This window comes from Babylonia areolata, chromosome 24 (assembly GCF_041734735.1).
Source record: "Babylonia areolata isolate BAREFJ2019XMU chromosome 24, ASM4173473v1, whole genome shotgun sequence".
Lineage (NCBI taxonomy): Eukaryota > Metazoa > Mollusca > Gastropoda > Neogastropoda > Buccinidae > Babylonia > Babylonia areolata.
In genome coordinates this window covers 7,834,658-7,849,110 of record NC_134899.1, presented here as the reverse complement: position 1 = coordinate 7,849,110, position 14,453 = coordinate 7,834,658, and positions in this window count along the sequence as shown.

The window sequence follows — 14,453 nt, the reverse complement described above, 5'->3', positions numbered from 1 at the left end:
ATCAGATCAACCAAGTCGTCTTTTCACCACAATGTGGATAAAGGAAAGGGATCAGATCAACCAAGTCGTCTTTTCACCACAATGTGGATAAAGGAAAGGGATCAGATCAACCAAGTCATCTTTTCACCACAATATGGATAAAGGAAAGGAACCAGATCAACCAAGACGTCTTTTCACCACAATGTGGATAAAGGAAAGGAACCAGATCAACCAAGTCGTCTTTTCACCACAATGTGGATAAAGGAAAGGGATCAGATCAACCAAGACGTCTTTTCACCACAATGTGGATAAAGGAAAGGAACTAGATCAACCGAGTCGTCTTTTTACCACAATGTGGATAAAGGAAAGGAATCAGCTCAACCAAGCCGTCTTTTCACCACAATGTGGATAAAAGGAAAGGGATCAGATCAACCAAGTCGTCTTTTCACCACAATGTGGATAAAGGAAAGGAACCAGATCAACCAAGTCATCTTTTCACCACAATGTGGATAAAGGAAAGGGATCAGATCAACAAAGTCGTCTTTTCACCACAATGTGGATAAAGGAAAGGGATCAGATCAACAAAGTCGTCTTTTCACCACGATGTGGATAAAGGAAAGGAATCAGATCAACCAAGTCGTCTTTTCACCACAATGTGGATAAAGGAAAGGGATCATATCAACAAAGTCGTCTTTTCACCACAATGTGGATAAAGGAAAGGGATCAGATCAACAAAGTCGTCTTTTCACCACGATGTGGATAAAGGAAAGGGATCAGATCAACCAAGTCGTCTTTTCACCACAATGTGGATAAAGGAAAGGAATCAGATCAACCAAGTCGTCTTTTCACCACAATGTGGATAAAGGAAAGGAACCAGATCAACCAAGTCATCTTTTCACCACAATGTGGATAAAAGAAAAGGGATCAGATCAACCAAGTCGTCTTTTCACCACAATGTGAATAAAAGGAAAGGGATCAGATCAACCAAGTCGTCTTTTCACCACAATGTGGATACAAGGAAAGGAATCAACTCAACCAAGTCGTCTTTTCACCACAATGTGGATAAAAGGAAAGGAATCAGATCAACCAAGTCGTCTTTTCACCACAATGTGGATAAAGGAAAGGGATCAGATCAACCAAGTCGTCTTTTCACCACAATATGGATAAAGGAAAGGAACCAGATCAACCAAGACGTCTTTTCACCACAATGTGGATAAAGGAAAGGAACCAGATCAACCAAGTCGTCTTTTCACCACAATGTGGATAAAGGAAAGGGATCAGATCAACCAAGACGTCTTTTCACCACAATGTGGATAAAAGGAAAGGAATCACCTCAACCAAGTCGTCTTTTCACCACAATGTGGATAAAGGAAAGGAACCAGATCAACCAAGTCGTCTTTTCACCACAATGTGGATAAAAGGAAAGGGATCAGATCAACCAAGTCGTCTTTTCACCACAATGTGGATAAAAGGAAAGGGATCAGATCAACCAAGTCGTCTTTTCACCACAATGTGGATAAAGGAAAGGAACCAGATCAACCAAGTCATCTTTTCACCACAATGTGGATAAAAGAAAAGGGATCAGATCAACCAAGTCGTCTTTTCACCACAATGTGGATAAAAGGAAAGGGATCAGATCAACCAAGTCGTCTTTTCACCACAATGTGGATACAAGGAAAGGAATCAACTCAACCAAGTCGTCTTTTCACCACAATGTGGATAAAAGGAAAGGAATCAGATCAACCAAGTCGTCTTTTCACCACAATGTGGATAAAGGAAAGGGATCAGATCAACCAAGTCGTCTTTTCACCACAATGTGGATAAAGGAAAGGAACCAGATCAACCGAGTCGTCTTTTTACCACAATGTGGATAAAGGAAAGGAATCAGCTCAACCAAGCCGTCTTTTCACCACAATGTGGATAAAAGGAAAGGGATCAGATCAACCAAGTCGTCTTTTCACCACAATGTGGATAAAGGAAAGGAACCAGATCAACCAAGTCATCTTTTCACCACAATGTGGATAAAGGAAAGGGATCAGATCAACAAAGTCGTCTTTTCACCACAATGTGGATAAAGGAAAGGGATCAGATCAACAAAGTCGTCTTTTCACCACGATGTGGATAAAGGAAAGGAATCAGATCAACCAAGTCGTCTTTTCACCACAATGTGGATAAAGGAAAGGGATCATATCAACAAAGTCGTCTTTTCACCACAATGTGGATAAAGGAAAGGGATCAGATCAACAAAGTCGTCTTTTCACCACGATGTGGATAAAGGAAAGGGATCAGATCAACCAAGTCGTCTTTTCACCACAATGTGGATAAAGGAAAGGAACCAGATCAACCAAGTCATCTTTTCACCACAATGTGGATAAAAGAAAAGGGATCAGATCAACCAAGTCGTCTTTTCACCACAATGTGGATAAAAGGAAAGGGATCAGATCAACCAAGTCGTCTTTTCACCACAATGTGGATACAAGGAAAGGAATCAACTCAACCAAGTCGTCTTTTCACCACAATGTGGATAAAAGGAAAGGAATCAGATCAACCAAGTCGTCTTTTCACCACAATGTGGATAAAGGAAAGGGATCAGATCAACCAAGTCGTCTTTTCACCACAATGTGGATAAAGGAAAGGAACCAGATCAACCGAGTCGTCGTTTCACCACAATGTGGATAAAGGAAAGGAATCAGATCAACCAAGCCGTCTTTTCACCACAATGTGGATAATGGAAAGGAATCAGCTCAACCAAGCCGTCTTTTCACCACAATGTGGATAAAAGGAAAGGGATCAGATCAACCAAGTCGTCTTTTCACCACAATGTGGATAAAGGAAAGGAACCAGATCAACCAAGTAGTCTTTTCACCACAATGTGGATAAAAGGAAAGGTATAAGATCAACCAAGTCGTCTTTTCACCACAATGTGGATAAAGGAAAGGAATCAGATCAACCAAGTCGTCTTTTCACCACAATGTGGATAAAAGGAAAGGAATCAGATCAACCAAGTCGTCTTTTCACCACGATGTGGATAAAAGAGAGGAATCAGATTAATCAAGTCATCTTTTCACCACAATGTGGATTAAAGGAAAGGGATCAGATCAACCAAGTCGTCTTTTCACCACAATGTGGATAAAGGAAAGGAACCAGATAAACCAAGTCGTCTTTTCACCACAATGTGGATAAAGGAAAGGAATCAGATCAACCAAGTCGTCTTTTCACCACAATGTGGATAAAAGGAAAGGAATCAGATCAACCAAGTCGTCTTTTCACCACAATGTGGATAAAAGGAAAGGAATCAGATCAACCAAGTCGTCTTTTCACCACAATGTGGATAAAAGGAAAGGAATCAGATCAACCAAGTCGTCTTTCCACCACAATGTGGATAAAGGAAAGGAACCAGATCAACCAAGTAGTCTTTTCACCACAATGTGGATAAAGGAAAGGAATCAGATCAACCAAGTCGTCTTTTCACCACAATGTTGATAAAAGGAAAGGGATCAGATCAACCAAGTCATCTTTTCACCACAATGTGGATAAAAGGAAAGGAATCAGCTCAACCAAGCCGTCTTTTCGCCACAATGTGGATTAAAGGAAAGGGATCAGATCAACCAAGTCGTCTTTTCACCACAATGTGGATAAAAGGAAAGGGATCAGATCAACCAAGTCATCTTTTCACCACAATGTGGATAAAAGGAAAGGAATCAGCTCAACCAAGCCGTCTTTTCGCCACAATGTGGATTAAAGGAAAGGAATCAGATCAACCAAGTCGTCTTTTCACCACAATGTGGATAAAAGGAAAGGAATCACCTCAAACAAGTCGTCTTTTCACCACAATGTGGATAAAAGGAAAGGAATCAGATCAACCAAGTCGTCTTTTCACCACAATGTGGATAAAGGAAAGGGATCAGCTCAACCAAGTCGTCTTTTCACAACAATGTGGATAAAGGAAAGGAACCAGATCAACCAAGTAGTCTTTTCACCACAATGTGGATAAAAGGAAAGATATAAGATCAACCAAGTCGTCTTTTCACCACAATGTGGATAAAGGAAAGGAATCAGATCAACCAAGTCGTCTTTTCACCACAATGTGGATAAAAGGAAAGGAATCAGATAAAACAAGTCGTCTTTTCACCACAATGTGGATAAAGGAAAGGGAACAGATCAACCAAGTCGTCGTTCTCAGTGCGGCAGACGGCAGTCCCCGTCGGGAAACCAATTTCAGCACGTTCACCAGTTACACCCCGAATCACGACACCGATTAAGCCCTTAAATATGGCGCCAATTAATTCAAACCCTCAATGACGACACCAGATAAACCCTCAATGACTACACCAGATAAACCCTCAATGACGTCAGCAGATAAATCCCTCAATGACGACATCAGATAAATCCTCAATGACGACGCCAATTAATCCTTCAATTATGGTTCAGATTAAACACTGTGACGCAAACAAACACGCAGCAACACCGGCTCAAAAGTCACACATCAAGAACTTACAGATGCTCAGGGATTGAGCTGTAAGTTTATCAAGTGTGTGTGTGTGTGTGTGTGTGTGTGTGTGTGTGTGTGTGTGTGAACTGGCGATGGTCATTTCTAATCAATAAAACCCACCTGTTGTCACTGGTGTATTGTCAGTTATTACTGGTTGATGTCATTCCTGCGAAACAATGAAAAATGAAACAAACTCAGAATACTGGCGGGTGTAATTTCTGCAGAAAAGCCAGAATCTGACCAAGTATATGATATATATATATATATATATATATATATATGTGTGTGTGTGTGTGTGTGTGTGTGTGTGTGTGTGTGTGTGTGTGTGTGTGTGTGTGTGTGTGTGAATTTAGAAAACAGTAGACAACCCACAATGCATGCCAGGGTCACAGAAGCACCAACACAACATCCCTGAAGATACATCGCTGCTGGGAAAACAAAGAGAAAAATCCAGTCATCCACTAACACATGCACAAACACTAGTGTACATGCACTACAGAAACAGATCCCAGCTCCCAAATATTTCTTCCCCTTTTTTTGGAAGGTGGAGACATCGGGGACTTGATTTATTTCTATTTCTCTCTTCGTACGTTATGCATAAGGCGGCACCGTGTCCATCAGTGATCAAGGTTTTACTATGGAGGATTTTTCCCTAAGTTAACGCCAATGCCCATAGACTATGGAGCATTTTTCCCTACGTTAACGCCAATGCCATAGACTATGGAGGATTTTTCCCTACGTTAACGCCAATGCCATAGACTATGGAGGACTTTTCCCCAAGTTAACGCTAATGCCATAGACTATGGAGGACTTTTCTCTATATAAACCTAATACCATAGACTATGGAGGACTTTTCTCTAAGTTGACGCTAATGCCATAGACTATGGAGGATTTTTCCCTGAGTTAACGCTAATGCTATAGACTATGGAGGACTTTTCCCTAGATTAATTCTAATGCCATAGAATATGGAGGATTTTTCCCCAAGTTAACGCTAATGCCATAGACTATGGAGGACTTTTCTCTATATAAACCTAATACCATAGACTATGGAGGACTTTTCTCTAAGTTGACGCTAATGCCGTAGACTATGGAGGATTTTTCCCTGAGTTAACGCTAATGCTATAGACTATAGAGGACTTTTCCCTAGGTTAATGCTAATGCCACGGACGATGGGGAAAATCTTAACACGAAGCAAATTCAGCCCAAAATATCGTTCATGCCACCCAGCCCTAAGCGGCAGGAATGTTCCCAGGTCTGTGTTTGTTGCAGAGAGTGAAGCACGTTCTTTACGCTATGCAGATTTAGCGCTGCAAAGATCGTGCGAGCTATCCAGCTCTGGTCACGTGGCCATCGCAAAGAACTGTGGGATGAAGGAGCTGTGGGATGCAGCAGTGTGGTGATGCACAGAAAACTGACAAATCGTGCCACATAAACATGTATGCACCCGATACACCCCATAACGTCTTCCTCTCTCTCTCTCTCTCTCTCTCTCTCTCTCTCTCTCTCTCTCAGATTTCATAATATCTATTGCTCAAACACGAGCGCGCGCCTGAATACACTTATTGTATATATGTGGACAGTGTGGACATATATGTCAACATAAGCATAAATCCAGGCATGTAGAGAGACAGGGATAGAGAGGGGGGAGACAGGGGCACAGTATAGAGAGGGGAAAGAGACAGGAAAAGAAAGAGCAATCTAAGGGAGAGATAAAACGAAAAAATAACAGAGACATAAATGTTAATCCCGGATCAGCGAGAGACACTGTTAGTGTGTGTAGGTGGGGGGGGGGTAAGGGGTGGAGGAGGGAGAAAGGAGAGGAGAGAGGGGGGTGGAAATTATGAAGAAGAAAAAAAAGGAAATTCTCGGTGCTGTGAACACGGCTCATTTTAACATACAGACTTCCACAAAACGGAACCACTCCATAAAAGCAGGTTTGGTTGTTGTTGTTTTTGGTTTTGGGTGTTTTTTTTTTACAAAATGTTAAACAAAATCGAGAGATGGCTTAAATTATGCAAGCTGTACATTGATCTACCACAGGGCTCGCATTGGAGACAAACAGCTGTTGTGGCATACAGTCACCTTGAAAAATTAATGTTTCGGCTAATAATTTACAGTTATTCAGTGGTTTGCAAACGGCACCTGAAAAAAGAAATCGCAGTTTGTTGCTTTGCGCAGAAAAGTGCATAAACCCGTTATATCTACCACACGATACTGAATTAGTGACAGTGAACATTTGCCAAAATAACCAACTGTGCCAAAGAGCTATAAGTGCCTGATACCGAACAAATGTGTGCTTCTATATTCATCGTTCAAACAAGTATACATCGTGAATATAATAAATCACTGTTGGTAATAAGAACTCCTGATTTTCAGTGACATGACTATCAATCAATGTTGACATCAAGTCTTTATTAGTCTTTGGGAGGAAAACCCATCCATCGTATTTTTTTAATCTCTGGTGTCGGCTACGTAATGCATCAGGACGTTAAACTCCAAGCGGACCAATCAATGATCCTCTCTGTTCTTGATCGTTTCGGCGGTCTGACTTGAACCAGCAAGACATTTCATGATTTCACCCTGACCTTTCTAAAGTGTCTGCCCTGGTGAAATGATTGTCCCTTCCATCAGTTTTTTGCACAAAAGTTTTCTAACCGTGTTTCCTGATACTCTTCACGTCTGTGTTTGTCTGCTACGTGGATCGTCGGCCTGTGCATCTACTGGTTTCGTTGCGATGTTGATGATGCTGCTTTCCAACCTCGTGTTCTGTTTCTAACCAATAAACCAAACACGTCTTCTTTTTCTTCCTCTTCTTCTTCTTCTCTCCTCCTCCTCCTCCTTTCTTTCTTTCTGTCTTTCTTTCTTTCTTTTCTTTCTTCTTTTTGTTTCATTCGCAGACAGTATGACTTCTGTTTGCTTTGGAATAAAAGGGAAAAATAAAGTCATGATGACTTTGAAAACAATATTCACCTCACCCATATTCATGCCAAACTGGATCTTCGGCACTTTTTTTTTTTTCAAATGTCAAGAAATACTTGCCAAGAGACTGGTTCTTTCGAAACCAAACTCATATGACTGCTGGACCTTCTGGGATTTTTTGTTTTTTGTTGGGTTTTTTTGTTTGTTTGGGTTTTTTTTCTTTGAACTTGTAAAAGTTGGATTGTCGATGAAAACTGAAGAACGAAGTTTCATGCTACACATTTCTTCTTGAACCAAGAGAAAGTGACCCAGTAAACGTGAGGACCTTTTAGCAAAGGAGTGGTGCTTTGTATCTCATGAAAGTCATTTGTTTAACTCACTCAGTACGGCCAGCCCTCTCTTCTCCTCTACACAGACCCCTCGAATGTCCAGTGGGTGTCTGAATGACCCAACATTTAGCTTCTGTCGTCAGAATTGTGGTATTCTTTGTCAACATTCACCTCTTCAGTATAAGAGCCTTCCGCTTGCAATATTTTGATGGTGGTAATTGGGGTGAAACGCTGTTAACGTCGTCTCTTTCGCCGTTCGTATGGAGAGAGTTAAACAAGGCAATACGTACCCAGGTTTTCTTCCTTGCCTCTAACTTTACTTTCACAGCCAGCGAAAAGCAAGTGGCCAATCCCTGTGAGGCATTATGTGATCGGGAGGGCTAAGACAGCAGCAGACAGAATGAATGGCCGAGGTCACTAATGTCTGTGGGATCCATCACCCTGGTCACGGCCGTCACCGCAGAACAGCGCCACCCATAGAATGACGTGTCCTCTTCCCGTGACGTCAGAGAGAGGCGGATTAAGATTCAGCAGTCCTCAGCGTCTGTCCTCCTCACACCTCAGGGAAGCCAGGATCAGACTGGACAATGTCACTCAGTATGGATGCGCCATGCAGAAATCGGTTAGGTGTTGGACTTCTCTTCTCTGTCCAGTGCTTATTTATCATCATTGTTTTCTTATTTATTTATTTATTTATTTATTTATTAATTATTATTATTATTATTATTATTATTATTATTATTATTACTACTACTACTACCTCTTTTTATATTATAATTATTATTTATTCATTTATTTATTTATGTAAGCTTATCTATTAATTATTCACCTTTTTTTTCTTCTCAAGGCCTGACTAAGCGCGTTGGGTTACGCTGCTGGTCAGGCATCTGCTTGGCAGATGTGGTGTAGCGTATATGGATTTGTCCGAACGCAGTGACGCCTCCTTGAGCTACTGAAACTGAAACTGAAACTGTCCAGTGTTCACCAGTGATCAGGGTTCGAGGCCCCGTTTTGGCACGGTGTTGTGTTCTTGAGAAAGGCATTTCTCTCCGATTTTCCTCACTCCACCCAGGTGCGAATCGGGTACCCGACTTCGGTTGGGGAAGGATAAAAAGGCGGAATGTCAGGACTGCCCCCCCCCCCACACACACACACACCCCTCCGCCGCCCCCTCCCCCTCCCCCCCTCCTCGCCTCCCTCCCTCTCCCATCCTCCTCTTCCTATGCCGAATCCTAAACACAATGAATTCGATGTGAATGAGTGCGTGCTGTACACAAGACCTCGATTTAACGTTTCAACCGAAAGACCAACGTTCCGCCCATTTCGTAGTAAAGTCTGGCATGATATACACTAGTCTGTGCAGGACTCGAACTTCCTTACCGGTCGGCTGCACTGTTGAATAGGACATGGTTCCTTTGTGACTGCACTGACCACACCAATGACCATGAACATTTGCAAATGGCGGCGGAAGAATAGAAACAAAACCTTAAGACTTAGGGACACTAAAGCGAAACTTCATGCGCGTGACTATTCAGTGCTATGGCAGAGAGAGAGAGAGAGAGTGTGTGTGTGTGTCCTTGCACACGAACGTGTGAGTATACTTGTGTGCACATGTGTACGCACACACACACGCACACACACGCACACACACACACACACAACACACACACACACACACACACACACACACCACAACACAACACAACACAACACACACACACACACACACACACACACACACACACACACACACACACACATCCCCTCACCCCTATGCACACAAATTGGAGTTCACGCAAAGCGCCTGGAGTACGTTTGGCCAAAGGGTACATAGTTAATAAGTTTAAGCAGAGGAGTTGGTTCGCCAAGGAAGAGACAGAATGGAAGGCATGGAAACGGATCCCGCAGTCGCCAGAATTTTCTCCCCCTCCACTAGTTCCTGAGTGATGGTCTGGACACTAATCATTCGGATGAGACGATAAACCGATTTCCTGCACGCAGCATGCACTCAGCGCACGTAAAAGAATCCACGGCAATAAAGAAGTGTCCCTGGCACTATTCTGTTGAAATATCCACCACCTGCACGCGCAAGCTAAAAAAAAAAAAGAGAGAGAGAGAGAGAGAGAAAATTGCAGTTGGTTCTATTTTGTTGGGACGCTCTCCCCGGGGAGAGCAGCCCGAATTTCACACAGACAAATCTGTTGTGAGAAGAAGTAGTACCATGCAATACAACAAAATACAATAAAATGCTACGCACACATGCGTACTTCATAAACATTGCTGTCTTCCAACGTTCGTGAGTTTCAATAACCCCAAGAACTTTTTTTGTTCCCCGTTCTTTCTTTCTATCTTTCTTTCTTTCTATCTTTCTTTCTTTCTATCTTTCTTTTCAATCAATGGGGGCTTCCGTGTGTGAGGTCCATCTCGTGATTTCATCCCCCTCCTCACCCCCACCCCTTCTTTATCCTCTCCTCTCTCCTTCCGCCCCACCCCCACCCCCAAGCCCCCCCGCGCTACCCCCCACCCCCAACCCCCCACCCCCCACCCCTTTCTCCTCGTACTCGAGTACCAAAGACAACCACACTTCGTCAATCAATCGAAATGTCGCCAGGCTGTTTTCAGCGGCTAAATACCAACGCCGCGACTTCTTTGTTTTTTCTTTCTTGCATGTCCCAAGTTCTGACGGTTTCTGACGTGCTGAGAAGTTTAGTCCAAAGTTGTCAACAAAATATCAATCCTTCAGTCTGCCTGGCCTCCCTCTGCACTCACACATCGTTATGATTTATGATATGTCGTCGCCGCCACCTTGACAGGTCGATCGTGGAAAGACGTCTGCTCGCTCGTAGAAATCTTCGACTCGGTGAGGGGGGACGGGGGTGTGGGGGGGGGGGAGTGGCGCTGGGAGGAGGGGAAGGATGCAGGGCGGGGGGGGGGGGTGGATACCAACCCACATACCAACAACGGTATGCTGCACCCATCCAACTCGCCGATTCCATCCGTCAACTGGGCTGGTTATAAGTGACGCAAACTGTCACATTTTTTATTTATTTTAACAACAACCAAAATGGTATATGAGCTCAGTATGTTTCTGCCTTCCTTTGGAAAGTATTGGATCTTGTCTGTTTTCAGTCTGTGTGGAAGTAGGTTATGTGGTTACTATCATTATTTCGCATTGATACCGGCGTGTTACGAAAATACGTACTTGTCTGTCTCTTTCCAAACTTTTTCATCCTTGCTGTTATGAAGTTTATAAAGTATCGACTATGTGAACTAACTACAGGGAAAATCCTATATAACCTTACCAGTACTTGTTGGAGATACTGTCTACAGTAAACAACATAGAGCAATTCTTTTCAAACATTTTAGTAAGATTAGCTTCTTTGTTTGTTTGTTTGTTGTTACATGAATTATGTCAGTTAAGACTGAAAAAAAAATGCAAAGGTATCGGATGCACCTATCCGTGTTCATGCTCAGGTTGGGGATGGTATTGATTTATGTCCTGAGTTAAAGTGCAAAGTGGCATCATTCACAAGCACGCATGAGGAAAAAATATGTCAAGTGTACACACACACACACACACACACACACACACACACACACACACACGCACGCACGCACACACACACACACACACACACACACACACACACACACACACACACACACGCATACAAACACGCACACACACACACACACACACACACACACACACACACACACACACGCACACACACACACACACGGACTGTTTATTGACTGGCAGTAGATATCGACCGTTAACTATAAGGACATTGCTGCTGTAGCAATGAGCTGCGTGTGGTCTGGATTTCAATGACCCCTGTTCACCGTCTCCATAATTGAACAGTCTGGCGCGATCTTTTGTTTGGACTTTAATCCCTTGCTGACTGTCATAATGAGCCGTTGTTGCCGTGTCTTGTGGCCAATGGAGGGCCAAATGGTATTGTTGTGGACTGTATTGTATTGTATTGTATTGTAGTATAATGAACTTGATTGGATTGGATTGCTTTTTGTCACAACAGATTTCTTTCCGTGAAATTTGGGCTGCTCTCCCAGGGGAGACAGTGTCACCATAGTGCAGCATAACTCGTGTTTCTTTCACCTTGACAACTTGACAACCACTAAAATTGACGGGCGCAATAGCCGAGTGGTTAAAGCGTTGGACTTTCATTCTGAGGGTCCCAGGTTCGAATCACGGTAACGGCGCCTGGTGGCTAAAGGGTGGAGATTTTTCCGATCTCCCAGTTCAACATATGTGCAGACTTGCTAGCGCCTGAACCCCCTTCGTGTGTATACGCACGCAGAAGATCGATGTAAAGCGCTTTTTCTCCAGAACACAAACACTGTGCCACAACGGGGCCTCGAACCCTGATCGCTGGTGAACATTGGAACAGAAGACTAACCGACATTGCCACGGCGCCTTTGATGGATATGCATTTCCCTCAGTTCATCGACCCAGCACCGAGAACAACAGCACACAAAGGACGATTTCGGTATATCTCCAGTCTATCGTTGCAATGATTTCTAGGGTGTGACTGCTGGTGTGGTTCACAATGACAACACACCACAACACATCCAACGTGTCTGCCATCATTGACAGACTCCAGTGGCCCTTCCTCCATCACATCAATGAGGCAATTGTGAATAGAAGCAAGCTGGTCCCTGCCCCTGCCAGACTGAGAAGAGGACACCTACAGCAGCTGAGCCGCATCCAGTGTAGGACCCAATACAGAGGATCCTCCTTTCTGCCTAGAACCATCGCAGACAGGAATGCGCTGCCCGAAACGGCAATGGCATCCGACACCCTTCACACCTTCAAGTCAAAGGTGCCCCAAGAAAACAGCAAAAGAAGTAGTTAGATAGAGTAGGTCGGATTAGACATCCGCCTCCCAAATACCCCCACTCTTCAGAACATCTTGGTTAATTTTTTAATTTATTTTTGGGGCCCAGCCCTCCCTTCTGGAGGACTGGGATCAGCTGGCCCCTGAGTGGGTGAAGAGCGAAAAGTAGTAATCTGCTGATAAAACCCACATAGAGTAGGTGTAATGTTAACTTTTTTCTTCTTCTTTTTTATTATCCTCATCTGTCTAGTTCTTTATCTTTCCCATACGACAGCCTCTCTATCTCCACGCAGCCCTCTAGTCGCGGCAGAGTAATCGACATGACGACTGTGGCCGTCCACCGGATGATGATGATGATGATGATGACGATCGCCGGGGATATATATTTAAAAAGAAACAAGGATCGAGACAGGATGTTGAATTATCGATACGGTGATCCACACACAAGGACGCTGACAATCAACAAACCATCACATGGACCATGTTGATCCACTGCAGGCCGCTCATGTGATCGATTGCATCTCTGTCTACCCTCTCAGTGTTTGTCATTCTGTCTGTCTGCCTGCCTGCCTCTCTCTGTCTGTCTGTCTCTCTCTCTCTGTCTGTCTGTCTCTCTATCTCTCCCTCTCTCTCTCTCTCTTTTGGTGTATGTTTTCTCTGTCGCTGAGAAAAATATTTGAAGACAAACTCTGAATGCTGGGAGCAAGGTTGAATCGACAGTGATTTTTTTTCCACATTGACAGGAATGCACGTGAAAACTGTTTACAACACACACACACACACACACACACACACACACACACACACACACACACACACAGCGAGGTGTAGGGGAAGGGGAGTGGGGGGGGGGTCCAATAAATATAATTTAGCTCCGCCAGATATAAATTATATTTGTTAATCACAATAATTAATTTTATAAGTACAGACCGTGCAATATAACAATGAGGAAAATAGAGGTTTTCAAGTGCATGTCCATGTCTGTATGTGTGTGGCGGCATTTCTCGTGGTGTGGGTGAGTTGTGTGTGTGTGTGTGTGTGTGTGTGTGTGTGTGTGTGTGTGTGTGTGTGTGTGTGTGTGTGTGTGTGTGTGTGTGTGTGTTGTGTGTGTGTGTGTGTGTTGTGTGTGTGTTGTGTGTGTGTGTGTGTGTGTGTTGTGTGTGTGTGTGTGTGTGTGCGTGCGTGTGCGTGTCTGTCTGTCTGTCTTTCTGTCTGTCTGTCTGTCTGTGAGTCTCTGTCTGTGTGTCTGTTTCTATCTGTGTGGGGGGGAGGGGGAGGTTGGGGGGTCGGTTATATTCTTGTTTGATTGATTGATTGATGTGTATACTTATATAGCGCCTATCCTCGGTCAGAGACCAAACTCGAAGCGCTTTACAAACACGGGGTCATTTGCACAACAGGCTGCCTACCTGGGTAGAGCCGACTGTCGGCTGCCACTGGGCGCTCATCATTCGCTTCCTATGTCGTTCAATCAGGTTTCAGGCGCACTCACATACACACTCAGACAGACATGTAACATTTAGCATTTTACGTGTATGACCGTTTTTTGTTTATTTACCCCGCCATGTAGGCAGCCATACTCCGTCTTCAGGGGGTGTGCATGCTGGGTATATTCTTGTTTCCATAACCCACCGAACGCTGACATGGATTATAGGATCTTCTACGTGCGTATTTGATCTTCTGCGTGCGCATACACACGTGTGGTTGTATGATTGCAAGAAACACGTTATAAACAACGGGTCGAGGAAGCAATGGGGTTAACAGTGATGGGCAAAATGGAGATGGAAAGGGTCAATCAAACATTGAAATATCAAATACTAATTCATACTGTTTTGCGCTGGCGCTGTAATAAAAGCTTAATAAAGCAATCTCTGA